Source organism: Lissotriton vulgaris, chromosome 8 (genome assembly GCF_964263255.1).
Source record: "Lissotriton vulgaris chromosome 8, aLisVul1.2, whole genome shotgun sequence".
NCBI classification, from domain to species: domain Eukaryota; kingdom Metazoa; phylum Chordata; class Amphibia; order Caudata; family Salamandridae; genus Lissotriton; species Lissotriton vulgaris.
Window position 1 is genome coordinate 147,543,894 of NC_141696.1, and position 17,674 is coordinate 147,561,567.

A 17,674-nucleotide genomic window follows, 5' to 3' on the forward strand; every position below is an offset into this window, starting at 1 on the left:
TTTCTTAAGATTCCTTTTAGCGGTACCAAAGAGTGTATCCACTTTTTCATGTCACATGGAAATGGGGATCTCTTACTTATCGGATTTAGCAAAAATACAACCACTCCTTCTTTGGCATCGGATTTGGTCGACAGACAAAAATGAATTCACACAGCGAATCATCTCAGACTGTATGGTTTTGGATCACTCACATAAAATCGGTTGGTTGTCCTATATAAAAAGTTTCTTATATGACCTAGGATTGGAAGAACATTATCTGGTACCAACCTCTATTCGGTCATTATCAAGGAAGGCACTACAGAGGCTGTCCCTTGCGCACTTAGAAGAACTACGGATCACCAAAGAAGCCACTAAACCATCCGTCCAACATTCCATGGCGGTTCCAATTACTTTCTTAATCCAGCCTTATCTAACCCATGATTTTACCATCTTTGAGAGATTTCTCTTGACTAGATTCAGGTTAAATGTTTTACACCGTCTGGTTGCCTTTCCAACGATAAATAACTGGGACTCAGAATTACCTCTTTGTCCGTGTGATGAGACTTCTACTCATGCAACCATTCACACTTTTTTTTTCTGTAAATATTACAGTGGGCATAGAAAGGTCTGGCTGATTCCGTTATTAAACCTTATGGGCATCAGAAGATGCCGCCCGGCCTTGCTATTCCTACAGTTTTTGGGTGAGGAGTGGACATCGAAGTACATTGGTAAGTTTCGGAAATGTATTTTTAGACATCGACCAAACTTGTAAAAACCCTTGTATAATCATGCGCACTGACAAATCTGATTATGCACAAAACAAGCAAGATGATCTTCTCATACAAGGTCCCATGCATATATCACAAGTCTGTTTTAAGTTGTATATATCATAGGGCATTGAATTGTAAATTTGCCTAGTTTTTTTAGAACACTTACACGTTTTTATTTTTATTTTATTGTTTTAGCGTCAGTATTTCGTTTTAAATGGAAAATGTGAAATGAAATTTATGTGCGAAACTGCTTTTATTGTTTTTTTATACGACAAAAAACGAATAAAGAAATACTACTACTAAAGTTCACAGTCTTAAAGCCAACAAAAATGAGATCAGTAAAAACTGGAGGAGTAAGGATTTGGGGAAGACGGAAGACCACCCTAAGAGTGTCAGGTCCAGCACAACAACACTGAGCAGAGTGGTAGATGGTAACTATTATGGATGTGGATGGTGTTGAGTCCACACATGGAACGTAATATTTATCTGGGTTCAGAATAAAGAAGATAGGTGCCCTATCTGGTGATTATTAGTGCCATATGAAGCTCATATTAAGATTGTCTTCCATGTATTCTATTGACCCCTAATCTTCTTTGACTGCCAATGGATAGATATGCCAGTGTGGAGCATGATCACTGGTACAATCATAACTTTTGTGAGCAGTCAATGTCTTGGCTCCATTTGACCTAAACACCTCAGAAAAGAATTGACAAACAGTTATTTGGAGTAAGCCTGGGCAGTAAACTCAGCGCCTCACGCAGAGTGTGCGGAATTCGGCACTCCACGGAGGAACGTGGTATTCCTGAAAAAGTCTTTGAAGGGAATTTTCTTCTCAAACTAGCCGTTAGAGTTGTTTTTTTGTGTGAGAAGCCTTTTTTTAACTTTTTGTTTTCAAACAGGAAGGAAGGACCCCAGAGACTCCAACTTCCTGTTCTTGTCCAGCAGGCTCCTCCCTGTGCTTGTTCCCTATCCTGGTCACTTTTCATTGGGATTTTGAGCTGGAAGGATCACTCTCCTTGTCCACTGTCTATATATCATTGGGTTTAAGGACTTTGTATTTGAGATTTCAGAAGTTAGAAAACTGGTGTATAACGGTGTTGTTTGTTTGATTAGGGGCATGCACCTAGATTTATTTGTTATTTTATTATATATTTTTTATTTTTTGTGGTTGATGGCCTGCAGCTTTAGTAGGGTCTAGTTATTGTTTTGCATGTAATATATATTCTATTATAAAGGAAAAATGTTGCTCAGTTCAGTACATTTTCTTCTCCATGTTTATTAACAAGTTTACAATATTGTTTGATTTAATTCCATATGTGGCTAGTCTTCCAATGGGCCTTCCAGCCAGTATGTCCAGTTGTTTCATAGGTGCATAAAACAACTGTTTCTGTGGTGATTGTTGAATTGAAACATCATGGCGCCTTGATGCCCTTGGGCTAAGTTGCGCGATAAAAGACTCCTTTCATTCATTCATTTAGGCCATGGATGGCATTGGATTAAATTGCAAAATGTGTGCTTTTGGGGTATTTCAAGTGTTTTTCTGCAAACAGTGTGTAGGTGGGGTAATTATATTTTATGCCATTGAAGGAAGTTCTTAGTCCAGTTAATTTTCATTTTTGCCATTGTGAATGAATGCTCTTTTTTCTGTGTTACTAATCTATGCCTCCATTGTCTGGTCAGTGTGTGAGTGTATTTGCCATAGGCCACCCATGCCATGTGGCCAGGAGCCAGTTTGTATAATCAGTGCCCATAGGCCTGCATGTCTTCTTTGTTCTCCATGCCTTCTTGCTTGTTGTTGTGACCAAGCAGCTGGCAGCCATTTTGTGTAGGCAGCTGGTGTGCTTTTGCCATAGGCCTTCATGTGTTCTTTGTTTGTGGCCATCCTCATTGCTTGCTGTTTGACCATGTAGTCAGTGGCCATTTTGTGTAGGCAGCCAGTGTGCATTTGCAATAGACCTCTATGTCTTCTTTGTTCCTCATGCCTTCTTGCTTGTTGGTGTGAACTTGTGACCAATGTGTCCGGCAGCCATTTTGTGTAGGCACTGCAGCCAGTGTGCTTTTGCCATAGGCCTGCATGTCTTCTCTTTGTTCCCCATGCCTTCTTGTTCAGTATTGTTGTTGACCATGTGGCACTGGCTGGCAGCCATTTTGTGCGTCTAGCCAGTGCAGCCCTTTGCCATAGGATTGCATGGATGGTTGAGATAGCAGTTTAATAAATTAAATGCTTGAGGATTATTTCTCATGTGTATTATTTGTTTATTTTGATTCTTTTAATTTTAGGTTTTTTTATTTAATTTTTTTTAGTTTTACATTTTAGAATTTTTATAAAAAATGTAATTTTAATTTTGTCTTCATTTTAATTTTTTGTATTTACTTTTTGTATTTAATTTCAATTTATTCTCCATTTTCCTCACATCAGGCATCAACCCCAAGTCTGCTATAAGTGCACAACAGCATTCATTGTCTAAGGATTATTCAATTTTCACCCGCACCTCCCTGTGTGCCACATCCCAATGTGATGCACATATAGCAAACAGTTACATCCATATGTTGTTGCTCTTTCTTATCCTTCCTGAGCGTAGACCACAAACATTAATGTTGGTGTGGTTTTACAAATGGATAGTTACACTGTATTGCTAATTATTTAAAATAACTTAAGTAACCACACTGAATGATATTGTTTGTTTGTATTACTAATTGAACTGTAGCAATGCCACATTTCACTGATGTTCTTCGTTCTTATTTGCTTTTAGGTGCACTAGAGAAGAGACATTACCCACAGTACAGCCAGAGAGAAGGCCTGTGCACGACATGACGTGTGACTGACTATGCAACATGGGCATCTCTTCAGCTTGTGAAGCTAAGTGCCACTGCCAACTTCAAGATGGACCCAAATAAAAGTGCTGCCAAGAGAGTGTCAAGTAGGGAGGAGACAAAGCAGATTTCCACAACTGTTGTGCCAAACAGAACCTTTTCTTGTGCCTACCGCACCAGCCTCTGGTGAGCAAGCTGAGAGCAGCACTCCTGCATCAACAACACCACCCCCCCCCCAACCTAAGCCCAGGACCATGTCTGACAGTGAGGCAGCCACAGCAATCATGTTGACACCGATGAATAGTGATGTTGATTTGGAGTTGTCTCTTTCGCAAAGTAGTGCACAGTCATTTCATGAAACAGAGCAAAGTGGACAGCAGCTGCAGCCGTAGCCAGCAATAGTACATTTGCCTGATGTTGGAGCAGAACAGAAAGTTGAGCTTCCTTCTGAGCAAGAAGTTGAACCTCCTCTTTTAGAATCATTGGCTCCCAGATCTCCAGGAAGGCTACTACTCCACCACTTTCTCCAGTATAATTACACTTATTTATAATTTGTTTATTTCGATTATTTAATTTTAGGTTTTTATAATTGACATTTTATTTAGTTTTTTTATTTTATTACATTTTATATTTAAATTGTTTCTTAATTTTATTTTTACAAGTTATTTTTTTTTAATTCAAATGTTTTTAAATTACATTCCCCCCCCCCCCCCCCCCATTTTCCTAACATCAGGCATCAACCCCATGTCTGCAAAAGGTACACAACAGCATTCATTTTCTAAGGATTATTACATTGTCATCTGCATGTCCCTGAGTGCCACATCCCAATGTGATGCATATAAAGCAAACAGTTACATCTGTATGTTGTTGTTGCTCTTTCTTATGCTTAGACAGTACAGCCAGACAGAAGGCCTGTGCATGACATGACGTGTGACAGACTATGCAACAAGGACATCTCTTGGACACGTACTTTAAGTTTTACATTTCCTAATAGTGAAATACTCCTGAATTAATTTTTTTTAATACTGCAAGGCCTACCTCTACCAGAGGATAACATTGTGGTTTCACCCCCTGTCCCCAAACTAGTAACCCATTTTCTCACATGTTGGAACTGGTCAAGAGAGCTAAAGTTTCATCTAACTTTGTTTGACAAGAAAAGGCAATCCTCTTGTGTGAGGACAGGAAGAGGAAGCTGTATTTGACAAAATGAAAATGTCATTTTACTACATCACCTAGACTGTATACCTTGATGTCCAGGGTTTCCATAGGTTTCCATAGTCAAAAGTCAAAACATAAATGAACTTCATCCTGTAGTATTTCACCCCAGGGCCCTAACTCCTACTAAACAGAATTAAACAATTTACAGCAGCTCCCTTGTTTGTTTTAATGGCCACCAGGCCACAACCATTGCAAAGATAAAAAAAAGACAAATTGTGAATTAAGAATTACGGTGTTAAAAACCACGTCTTGATTTCTTTCCACAAATTGTGGCAACTTGTGTTCTGTCTCTCAAATTGGTGCAGGAAAAAACCCATAGATTTTTGTTATGAATTTTATATTCTTTTCAAGATAGTAAACTGGTTCACCATATTCATTGAATTTATGTTTAAACAATAGGATTTATTTTTGGGAGTTTTCATATGATTATGGTGTGGCACAGACAACACAAGTCATTTGTTGTCACGGTGCAACCAATTTCTAAACTTAGATTATTTTGGGAACTAGAACATGCACATGCTTTTAACTGCTCCCAGAGCATTTGTAGTTGCCTTTTGCGGAAGCAGCTATGACAGTTCGAGTGTGGATATAAGAAAACTCAGGACATCCCTGCACACTGGAAGTTGAGAACTACTCCCAGTGTCTTAGTTATGTGCCTCAATTTGTATTTAAACTCAACAAGGTTCAAGTTCATTAAATTCTTATTGAACGAGGGCGTGGCTTGTGCCCGGAGACAATGGCAGCGTTTCCGTAGTTCCCTGGAGCCGACAGGAGCGGAGACGGAAAGCGCTGCTTTTCTGAATTCATACGCCGACTCTACAACGGAGGATGTGGCGTGCGAAGTGTTCGTGCCTTCCATGGTCTTGTTCCTGAAGCACTAAATATCGGTGGAACTCGACTTTTTTCAAGCTTCTTTTCACCACGGCGTTACCGGCCGCTCACACGCCATTTTGAGGTGCCTGCTCGCTCCGTCGCTCTGACGGTGCTTTTTCTTCAAGCTGCATTAAGGATCTTTATTCATCAAAACAGCTGCTTTGGGACACTACAGGTAGCGACCCCCTTGTCTTATACCTATTTCTGTGGCATAATCTTCTCACTTCAGCCACATATTTATGCCCCTCAGCGCTGCACCGCCATTTTGAATGCTGCCTTTTCCTACCCTCAGTGAAGATGTCTTTTTGTGAAGATTTCATTATCTTTTGCCTCTACTGGTCTACCATAGATTTTTCCTTTTTGTTTTCTTCTACAAGCTGTCAGGATAATTTGTTCAGTTCTTCGTGCGCTGTTTCCTCAGCTGTCATAATTTTTCTACAAGGACTATATTTGACTTGTTGGGCACCCCAGATACTGTTTACTATTTTTTACATCTTGTTCGCTTGTAGCCCTATCAGATAATAGGTACCAACGGATTATTTAACATCATTTGCAAGTGGAAGATGTGGTTGAATCTGTTCTGCTTCGACCTCACTTTTCAGCTGCATAGCAATTCACCTCATCATTAAACCGCCATTTTGATTGCTGCTTCTCCTATAGTTGGAGGAGATAGGTTCAATTGACTGAACTTATTCGCCAATTAACATATTTTGCTTATGTTGTTGTGCTATTGCGTCTTCATTATTTGTGAAATGTCATGAATAATACTTTACTTCACATGCGCTATCTCTTCAGATATTTTCATTGTTCTTCTTGGCACGCACAATAATCTTTACATTTGGATGACCTAATGCTGTTTTTATATTGCCTTTTTAGGTATGTTTTTATTCCATGCTTTGTAACTGATTTCATATGTTTCCTTCCCTATCCTTACTTTTTAACTGCTTGATGAACTTTTCTTTTATATTTTACACTTGGCAGTAAGGTCTTCAACCATTTACCTTATTATATCTATATATGGGAAAACAATCTAAAGACTCAACCACATCGTCATCATCTCGCAGATTTCTTATTCAAACCATCTCACAGTATCAGTGCTTGGAAATGGAGGACCCTTCTGGTTTTTCCCCAAACTCTGCATCATCCGCAGGGATCTATGACAGAATATCGACTACAAAAATATCGACCTACAAGAATATCGAGTCAACAATATCGAGGGCAAAAATATCGACATCCTATCTACAACATGGTAAGTACAAAAATATCGAAAAAATAATATCGTTGTAAAAAATATCGATGTTAAAAATATCGATTTTTTTTTTAATATATATAAATGTAAAAGTAAGTATATAACACTAATAAATAAAATATACATATTTAAAAGTATCTAATAATGTTTAAAATTAATAAATAAAAATATATACATTAAAGATATAATATATATGTACTGAACAATAAGTATTAATAATTAATTTACTAAAAATACCCCATTACCCAAGAACTGAAAACTGACCCTGAACCCTAAAAATACCCCTTTACCCAAGAACTGAAAACTGACCCTGAACCCTAAAAATACCCCTTTACCCAAAAACTGAAAACTGACCCTGAACCCTAAAAATACCCCTTTACCCATGAACTGAAAACTGACCCTGAACCCTAAAAATACCCCTTTACCCATGAACTGAAAACTGACCCTGAACCCTAAAAAATACCCCTTTACCCATGAACTGAAAACTGACCCTGAACCCTAAAAATACCCCTTTACCCAAAAACTGAAAACTGACCCTGAACCCTAAAAATACCCCCTTACCCAAGAACTGAAAACTGACCCTGAACCCTAAAAATACCCCTTTACCCAAGAACTGAAAACTGACCCTGAACCCTAAAAATACCCCTTTCCCCATGAACTGAAAACTGACCCTGAACCCTAAAAATACCCCTTTACCCATGAACTGAAAACTGACCCTGAACCCTAAAAATACCCCTTTCCCCATGAACTGAAAACTGACCCTGAACCCTAAAAAATACCCCTTTACCCATGAACTGAAAAGTGACCCTGAACCCTAAAAATACCCCTTTACCCAAAAACAGAAAACTGACCCAGAACCCTAAAAATACCCCTTTACCCAAAAACCCAAAAATGACCCTGAACCCTAAAAATACTCCTTAACCCAAAGGTAAATAATATTATTTAATTAGCAATTAATAATTAATTAACAATAACAATAAAATAAATATATTAGCACATAAGCTGTAATTAATATAATTTAATAATTAATATCATTTTCCCCAATCAATTAATTAACAGTAACTAAAAATTATATATATAAATAAATTACTCTAATAATGTAATTAACTAACTAATATTATTTAATTACCAATTAATTACTAATTTAAAATATGTACCAAATTATATTAATTAATTAACTAATTAATATTAATTATTTGCCAATTAATTAGTTATAAATATTTAAAAACATATATTAATAATTAATTATTATTAAATTACTCCCCACCCTATTCCCCTATAAACCCACATCCCGCTACAGAAAATATATATCAATTAATCAATTAATTATTTCCCAATTATCAATATTAATTAGCAATTAATTATAATTAATTAATTAATCCTACTAATTATTAATCAACTTACCATAATTAAATTACTTCCCACCCTATTCCCCTATAAACCCACAACCCGCTCCGGTACTAAAACATCAAATGTCCTTATAAATTTCTATATTATTATAGAAAATGTATACACATATAATAGTAATTATTTTAAATACTTAAATTAAACATATAACACATACATAATAAAAAACTATAAAATAATACAAATATCGATATTAGTGTCATCGAAATTATTAACATCGATATATATGCTATCGATATTACTAACTTCGATATTACTTACATCGATATTAAGTATTTCGATATTACTTACCTTGGGTCGATATTCTGTCCTACGATATTCTTGCCTTCGATATTATGCTCCTTCGATATTACAGACTCGATATTATGGTAAGTCGATATTTCCAACTCGATATTTTGACTGTCTACCCATCCGCAGCACCTACCATGGTTTCAAGTGGCTCCAAAGCAACGACTAAACGATTGAAGAAATATCCTCCTTCCCCTCCTAAACAATCCTCCTCAGTCACTATGGATTTATTACTAGAAGAGATCAGGGTCTTACGCCCCTTTGTTGAGGACACTAAAGCTACACTACAAGAGACCACCTCTACACTTCAAGATCTGTCTGATAAATGGTCATCCGTAGAAAGCTGCGTCACTACTTTGGAGCAAAATGTTGAGTCATTATCTTCTTCCACCTCTATAATTCACTCTCTCTGTTCTCAAGTTTCTACTCTCCACAAACAAATTGAAAATTTGGAAAATAGAAATAGAAGAAATAATCTTCGTATTTATGGTCTGCCAGAGGGAACAGAAGGGTCAGACTCAAATCGTGGTTAAACCATTTCAGTCCCACATTCTCTAAATTCTTTGCTGGAGCCGACAGCAGCTGGGAGACCTTATCCGATAGACTTTGGAAGGCACTGAGGACCTTACTCGGCTGCGACCCTTCTTGAGTGCAAACCTTAATTTCATCTGCACAAATGGCTTTAATGTCTTTGTACAGCAGATCTGGGCTGATCTTAGACCATCTTAGTCGGCGTCTCCCATCAGTTGTGCTCACCCTACCAGTGATATGATTCAGTCCTTCTTTAGCTATCCATAGACCCCTCAGGTGAACAGTGAGCGGGTTATGATCACTAAATTCACTTTCTTCGATAGTGAAAGAATCCACAAAGGACTGCATTGGGGATGTAAGTAATAAATAATCAATGAAAGTTCCCCTCCCATGCCCCTTAAAAGTTGGGGTCTCAAAACACTTGGTAGGATCCAACAATGCCATGGTCAGCGTCAAATCCAGATCATTCAATAGATCATTAAAGAGTTCCCCCTCTGTCGTGTGTTCCAAATGCAAACCCTCGGATCGTGCACAATGCAAATCCAAAATACTTTTCAAAAGGGGGTCACCACAAGGGTGAACATTAAAATCACCCATGATCATGAGATTGTGGAGGCAAACCTTCATTGAGATACTGATAAAGACATTCAGTGCTGATATTTGACTCGAAACTGAACAAGGATTGACAGCGTTATAAAAATTGACTAGACCGGCCGTGCAGTTTTCTCCAGTTAAAATTAAACCAATGATTCCAGAATTGCTTGTTAAGACTCTACGTACTTTACAAGATAGTGCAACAGAGATAAACGTGACCATTCCCCGCTTAGGTCTTCCCCTAGTTGTTGCTATTGCAGGGACATAGAATGCCTTATACCCTTCAAGGAGATGGTCACATTCAACTGACCAAGTCTCCTGCAAACATATGCTGCTTAATATACCTAATCCAATTGCAGTCCTCCATTTTAGCACCCAATCCCGCAATGTTCCATGAGATTACATTGTTTTGACTCATTTTTACCCGTGTGATCTCCGTACATCCCACTTCAGCCAATCTCTCTGTTCCCTGTCTCTCGGATTCCTCACGTCAATCGCACGCTTCCAGACCCGAGAGTAAATCAAATCTATTCTGCGTTGCAACATTGAACCCATTCATACAGTGGTTATCAACATTATACAGATATGTTACTTCAGGGGCCAGAGGCTGAATAGGAATAAATGGTCTAATTTTCCTAGGATTAGGAGGGGCTTTAATTAGATGAGTGTAGAAATAACCAAGTGGGCGTACACATACACTGTTCACATTGTAAACTAAGGAGGCCGCTCTTAATAAGACTGTCGCAACGTGTTAGGGATGCTTAAAGTTAACAATAATACAATCCCCACTAACTGACTTTCTGGATGGGCCAATCCAGTTCACCCTTCTCGTTGACAATATTTGATCAGAATATGTGATTGGAAAGCCACATCTATTATTCAGCCATGATACTGTTTTATTTTTTAGTGAATCATGGGATTCCTCATAGGGTTGAGCAGAGTGACAATCAATGGGCGGGACATTTGTTAGTACAGCCACATAAGGTGCGCAGTCAGGAGGAAGATTAATGTAGCGACATTTCTTTACTTGTCTGGTATCCGGGTTACCCTCTGGATCTACTGTAGCCCGTTTATTCTGCCCGATTGGTGGTGTGAGATCAGGTGAGGCAGTTTCGATTACAGTTGTTTGCTGACTAGTTTGCTGTGAGTTCACTCTAACAGTTTCCTGCCCCTCTCCAGCAGAGCCCTTGTCCACAGCCTTAGATCTTTCGGCCGAGGCTGAGGCCAAGTGTGTTGCTATCAATCCACCTAATCTATTAACTTTTAGGGCCACAGTATCCAATTTAGATGTCAAGGGTTTCAACAGCTCTTCTATCTTTGTCTTTATCTTAGCTTCTATAGTGCGAATCAATAGGGCAAATTGTTCCGAGTTTATGTTTGTACCAGCTACATTTTTATCTTCATTTAATCAGTTCCAATAGCAGAGCCATTTGGAACTAATTGGACTGTTTCTACTCTTTTTTACTGTACTTCCCCCCGCGTTTGATTTATAACTTTCTACAAGTTCTCACTGGTCTGGGGGCAGGTGGTGGCTGCTCTATTGCCTTAATAGGTATAACAGATATATCAGGTAAATCCTCATTCAACTCGGCATGCACCTGCGCTTCAGCTGTTATGACAGCCCTATCACTCACATCAAGAGTATCAACCACAGCTGAATCCACCAGTGGGATAGGCATAACTTCATGTAAAACAGGATTGGTCCCTCGGCCTAGCGAGGCCCTACGATCGTTATTAATTTGATTCACCATTTTTACCAAATAATTGTCCATGGTGCCCATCCCAGATGCAGTTTTATCAGTTTTGGATTTAGACATCGTCCAAACTTGCTTTTGTACCTAGGTACCAGATGGGAAAACAAAACAAACTTCAGAAGCACTTTATCCTGATAACAGAGTTAAAGGTCTCACTTGGGTATATAGGTCCTTTGATGCAGGGTCAAAGTCCGTGGCCCAGCCCAGCCTATTCCGGCCTCTGAGGGCCACAGAGGGCCCGCCCTTTGCCCGGGCTTCGCCCAGAACGCACTTGCGTCCCGCGTAGCGGGAACGTTGAATGTTTAAATAATGGAGAAGGCGTGTCCACTAGGCTCTCCCCACGAGGCTCCTGGTCCCTGGAGTCCTCGCGTTTGCCCCAAGTGTTATTGCGGCTGTTCTGCAGGCTCTGCTGACCCCCCAACAGCAGGCACACCAGGAACGGCACAGGGAAGCTCAAGTACACGCTTCACGAGCGGCACCTCTCTGCCAGGTTAAATCTGGTGGAGAAGAACTGAAAAAAACAAATAGTGACCCCAACAAGTAATTTATTTTTCATAAACATAGTCCAGGGCTGAGAGTTTGTTTCTGAAAAACAAAAAAAAGTTGCAACGTTTTGCTGCACTCTGTCAAAACGAAGGGTAGCTGTATACCATACTTTTTATACCATGAAAAGAACCACAGTGACATTGGTTCCTTGTTTGGTTCAGACATGACTGAGTTGGCCAGTTATCATCTCTAAATTACCGGATGGTAGTCTGCCAGAGTGACAAAAGCTGACTGTCTAGCTTAAATCAGGCTCTGAGTTTACAGATAGCTCGTCTCGAGATACCTTTTTATAACTTCAAATGTCATTTAAACTCATATCAATGTCTCAATTCTAAGCCAGCTACACTGCTAATTGCACCATTATCCTCAAGCTCCAAACCGTTACGCTTGCCTTCTTTCATTGATCTTACCTGGTCCTCCCCCATGCCATTTTTACTAATTGAGCTTTTTTGGATGGCCCTAGGATCAGTTTTTATTTGATGATCTTTTTGATAGCTAAAGAAAACATGAATAATCCTGTGTTTCGTTAAGTTCATTGGGATTTATTTCTCACAAAGATGCATCCACCAGCACTCCCTCTGTAGTAGGATAGTCATCCTAGTTCCTCCACACCAGTGATTTTTCAAAACCCTTGCATGCTTGATAGTAAACATGTGCTAGTGTGTTATTAAGTTCAATAAAATATTTGTCAAGCTTGATCTCGTGTCTTTAGTACAAATGGCAAACCTGTTCTCATGAATTCATCTTTTGCATTTTCTTAATGTTTGTCCAATCTACACGTTCTCATGAAATTTATTAAGGTTCAGATTACAAAGTGCCACAAGCCATTGTCATGCCTGTATGTGGATGCCTCAATGTCATACATTTGAAATATTATTACAATTATTCACTCAGGCTCATTATAATATGTGATGTTATGTTAAAAATATAAATAAAAGAAATGTATGTTTTATTGGCTACCGGGCCTCAACAATTTACACAAATAAAATAATAGAAAAGGTGAATTAAAGATTACCAGGATACAAACCACACCTTGATTTCATTCCACAAATTGTGCTAACTTGTGATCTGTCTCTCAAATGGGTACAGGAAAAAAATACAGATTTTTGTTATGAATTTTAGGGTCTTTTCAAGATGGTAAACTGGTTTAGCAAATTCAATGAGTTTATGTTTAAATAATAGGATTTAGTTTGGGTGTTTTCTTATGCTTATGGTGTGATGCAGATAAAACAAGTCTGAGTATTGAGCTGTAACCAAATCTATAAACCTAGATTGCTTTTGGAACAAGAACATACAGTTTCTTTTAGCTGCTGCCAGAGCATATGTAGTCAGAGCATTTGTAGTTGTATTGAGCGAAACCAGCTATGACAAGTCGAGAGTGGATATAAGAAAACTCAGTGCATCCCGGCACTGTGGAAGCCGAGAACCACTCCCAATTCCTTAATTTTATATCTCAGTTTGTTTTTAAACTCAATAAGGTTCAGGTTGATTAAATTCGTCCTATATATCCATTCTTCAGATTTTCATAAGACTGCATATTTCACAAATATTATTTGGTTCATTTTAATAGATTTTCATATTGATAAGATTTTGCATTGATGGTTCCAGCAACAGCGTTGTCTATCAAAAGCAACTTTGTATCATGGAATTGCTTTCCGCAGATGTTTTGGGCACAGCCCAATGTATGCCAAGCTATGCATGTCAAGACGGGTTGTGCCGGAATAGTCTGGAGAGTGCTTCCAGCCAGCAGCTTTCATCAGGTTCCTACAAAGGAGATTTGTCCTACAATCACTTCCTGAGAATTGCTGGATTGCATAAGAGAACAGAACAGAACATTCTAATTGAGGTAAAGAAAATTTTATGAGGAGAGGGTGCAAGATTGATGTCTTGAAGTAGATGATACAAAAGGTATCCCAATATTATTACTGAAAAACAATCCACAGAAAAGTTGATCTGAATCTAGTTTTTGTGAATAGGTTCCCCATACAGAGAGGGCTGATCAAAAATGTTTTTAAATTAAATTGAAAAATGTGTACTGATAGCTAAGGTTCCTTATTTAGAGAGCTTCATAAACACAAATGTAGGGGGTGGAAATTGCACCAAGATGACGCTAGTTGTGTTTATTGGCTACTCTCCCTTCTACAAGAGGAGAGCCCCCCAGAGCTGCCTGTATTTGGAGCAGGGTGGAAGCCATCAACAAAAAGCAGCAGCAGCCCTGAATCACCAGGCAGCAAGAGTTCTGGGGACTGGGGCCAACGGTGTATCAGATGTCCAGAGTCCAATATCGTGGTTATGAACCCTGCCTGGGAGACCTCAACAAGTCATGTTGGCTCCTGCTGCAAGTTCCTGGGGCAGTACATTGTGAGGACCAGTTGGCCCTTTGACAAACAAGCCCCATGCATCATACCAAGGCCCAGATTCACTGATGCCAGCTGGAACAGACCTGGGGCTTCATTGAAAGAATGGCATAGCCCCAGCATAGGTGGGGGGCAACGTAGGATCAAAGTGAGCTAGGGACCCTCACTCTTTATAACTTCAGAACGTGTTTAGCTGACAGGTGAAAAATCATATTACAAGACATATCGGTGAACCAACAGATTACGTTGTTGTGCTCATTTTGGATTACATATGTACAAATCAAACTCAATCATCAGGGGTACCATCAGTGATTAAATAGGCAATGGTGAGCCCATGTCAGCCCTGTCTATGGAAAGCTTGCTCTGACTGCCCAACAGACATGGGGTGGTCAGAGGAAAGACATTACACTATCCAACCTATTTAGGGTTGATGGTAAAATGTCCTTCTTTTTCTGTTTCTCTCTGACAAGTCAAATCTGGTGAAGAACGACAGAAAAAAAACAAATAATGACCCCCACAACCTGGAAGCAAAGTTCAAGGATGTGGTGGTAATTAGTTTATTTTTCATAAACTCCAGCGTTGGGAGTTTGTTTCTGAAAAACCAATAAATGTTTAAACGTTTGGCGAAAGACGTCAAAAGGAATGCCAGCTGTCCACCATACTTTTGGTACCTTGAGAAGAACCACAATGACGGTGTTTCCTTTTAAGATACAAAGATGACTGAGACGGCCGGTGATCATCTGTATATTGCTGAATGGTAGACTGCCAGGGTGACAAAAGCTGCCTGTCTAGCTTAAATCAGACTCTGAGTTTATAGATAGCTAGACTACAGATACATTTTTACACCTTCAAATGTCCTTCAAATTCATAGCAATGTCTCAATTCTAAACCAGCTACACTGTTGAGTGGATCATTATCTTAAAGCTCCAAACGGCTACACATTGCTTTCTTTTATTGATCTTACCTAGTCCTCTCCCATGCCATTTTAGTATTTGAGATTTTATCTGATGACCCTAGGGTCTGTTTTTATATAATGATCTTTTTTGATGGCTAAAGAAAACATGAAGCATCCTGTTAAAATCTTTGGGATTTATGTCCCACAAAGACCTATCCACCAGAACTCCCTCTATAGTAGGATAGCCATCCTTGTTTCTCAAAACCGGTGATTATTCAACAACCTTGCATGCCTGATATCAACGTTATGCTACTGTGTCATTAAGTTCAATAAAATATTTGGCAAGCTTGAGCTCATGTCTTTAGTATAAGTGGTAAACCTGTTCTCATTAACTCTCCTTTTGCATCTTCTTGATGTTTGTTTAATCTACACCTTTCCATGACATTTATTAAGTCACAGATTACAGTGCCACAAGCCATAGTCATGCTTGTATGTGGATACTTCAATGATATACATTGGAAACATTATTAGGATAATGCACTCAGGCTCATTATAATATGCAATGTTATGTTAAAAATATAAATAAAAGAAATGTATGTTTTATTGGCTACCGGGCCTCAACCATTTACACAAATAAAATAATAGAGAAGGTGAATTAAGGATTACCAGGTTACAAACCACATCTTGATTTCTTTCCACAAAGTATGGTAACTTGTGATCTGTCTCTCAAATGGGTACAGGAAAAAATACAGATTTTTGTTATGAATTGTAGGTTCTTTTCAAGATGGTAAAGTAGTTCAGCAAATTCAATGAGTTTATGTTTAAATAATAGGATCTAGTTTGGGAGTTTTCTTATGCTTATGGTGTGATGCAGATAAAACAAGTCTGAGTATTGGGGCAGCAACCACATCTATAAACTTAGATTGTTTTTGGAACGAGAACATACGCTTGCTTTTAGCTGCTGTCAGAGCATTTGTAGTTGTATTGAACGAAACCAGCTATGACAGTTCGAGTGTGGATATAAGAAGACTCAGTGCATCCTGCCACTGTGGAAGCAGAGAACCACTTCCAATTCCCTAATTATATATCTCCGTTTGCTTTTAAACTCAATAAGGTTCAAGTTTATTAGATTCTTTTTATATATGCATTCTTTAGATTTCTATAAGACTTCATAGTTCACAAATTGTATTTGGTTCATTTTAATCAATTTTCATATTAATGAGATTTTGCATTGATGGTTCCAGCAACAGCGTTGTCAATCAAAAGCAACTTTGTATCATGGAATTGCTCCCCACAGATGTTTTGGGCACAGCCCAATGTTTGTCAAGCTATGCATGTCAAGACGGGTTGTGACGGAATTGTCTGGAGAGTGCTTCCAGCCAACAGCTTTCATCATGTATCTACGAAGGAGATTTGTCCTACAATCACTTCCTGAGGAGAATATGCAGGTTGCATAAGAGAACAGAACAGAACATTCTAATTGAGGTAAAGAAAATATGATGATGAGAGGGTGCAAGATTGACGTCTTGAAGTAGATGATACAAAAGGTATGCCAAAAGTATTACTAAAAAACAATCCTCAGAAAAATTTATCTGAATCTAGTTTTTGTGAACAGGTTCTCCATACAGAGAGGGCTGGTCAAAAATATTCTTAAATGAAATTGAAAAATGTGCACTCATAGCTAAGGTTCCTTATGCAGAGAGCTACATGAACACAAATGTAGGGGGTGTACATTACACTAAGATGGCCCTAAATGTGTGTATCAGCTCCCATAGTCCCCCCAGAACTGCCTGCATGTGGAGCAGAGTGGAGGCCATCAATAGAAAGGAGCAGCAGCCATGATTCCCCCAGGCAGCAATAATTCTGGGGACTGGGGCCAATGGGGCATGAGATGTCCAGAGTTCAATATCGTGGTTATGACCCCTGCCTAGCAGACCTCAACTAGCCAAGTAGGTCCCTGCTGCAGGTTCCTGGGGCAGAACATTGTGTGGAACCAGCTGGCCCTTCGATACATCAGCCCCACACATCATCACAAGGCCTAGAATCACTGATACCAGTCGGAGCAGAGTTGGGGCTTAAACCATGGCAAAACCAAAGGGGATGATGGGCGGAGTGTTGAACGTTGCAAGCACTCACCCCCAGTCAACTGATCTGGGTTTAATCCACCATCATTCTTTAGCTCACTCCGCCACCCCAGTTCAGACAGGGCCATATGCAAATCAGTCTTACCCTGTTCCTCATGGGGACAGTCCAGCCCGAACTGCCAAGCCATGTCTTCCCTGGACCGGACACAAACATCCTGGGACCAGTTTCGGGTTCATAACCCTCATCAGCCAGGCTATCTTGATTCCAGTGGCAAAGTGAACAAGGGACCCACATCTGGGCATACCCTGCCAACT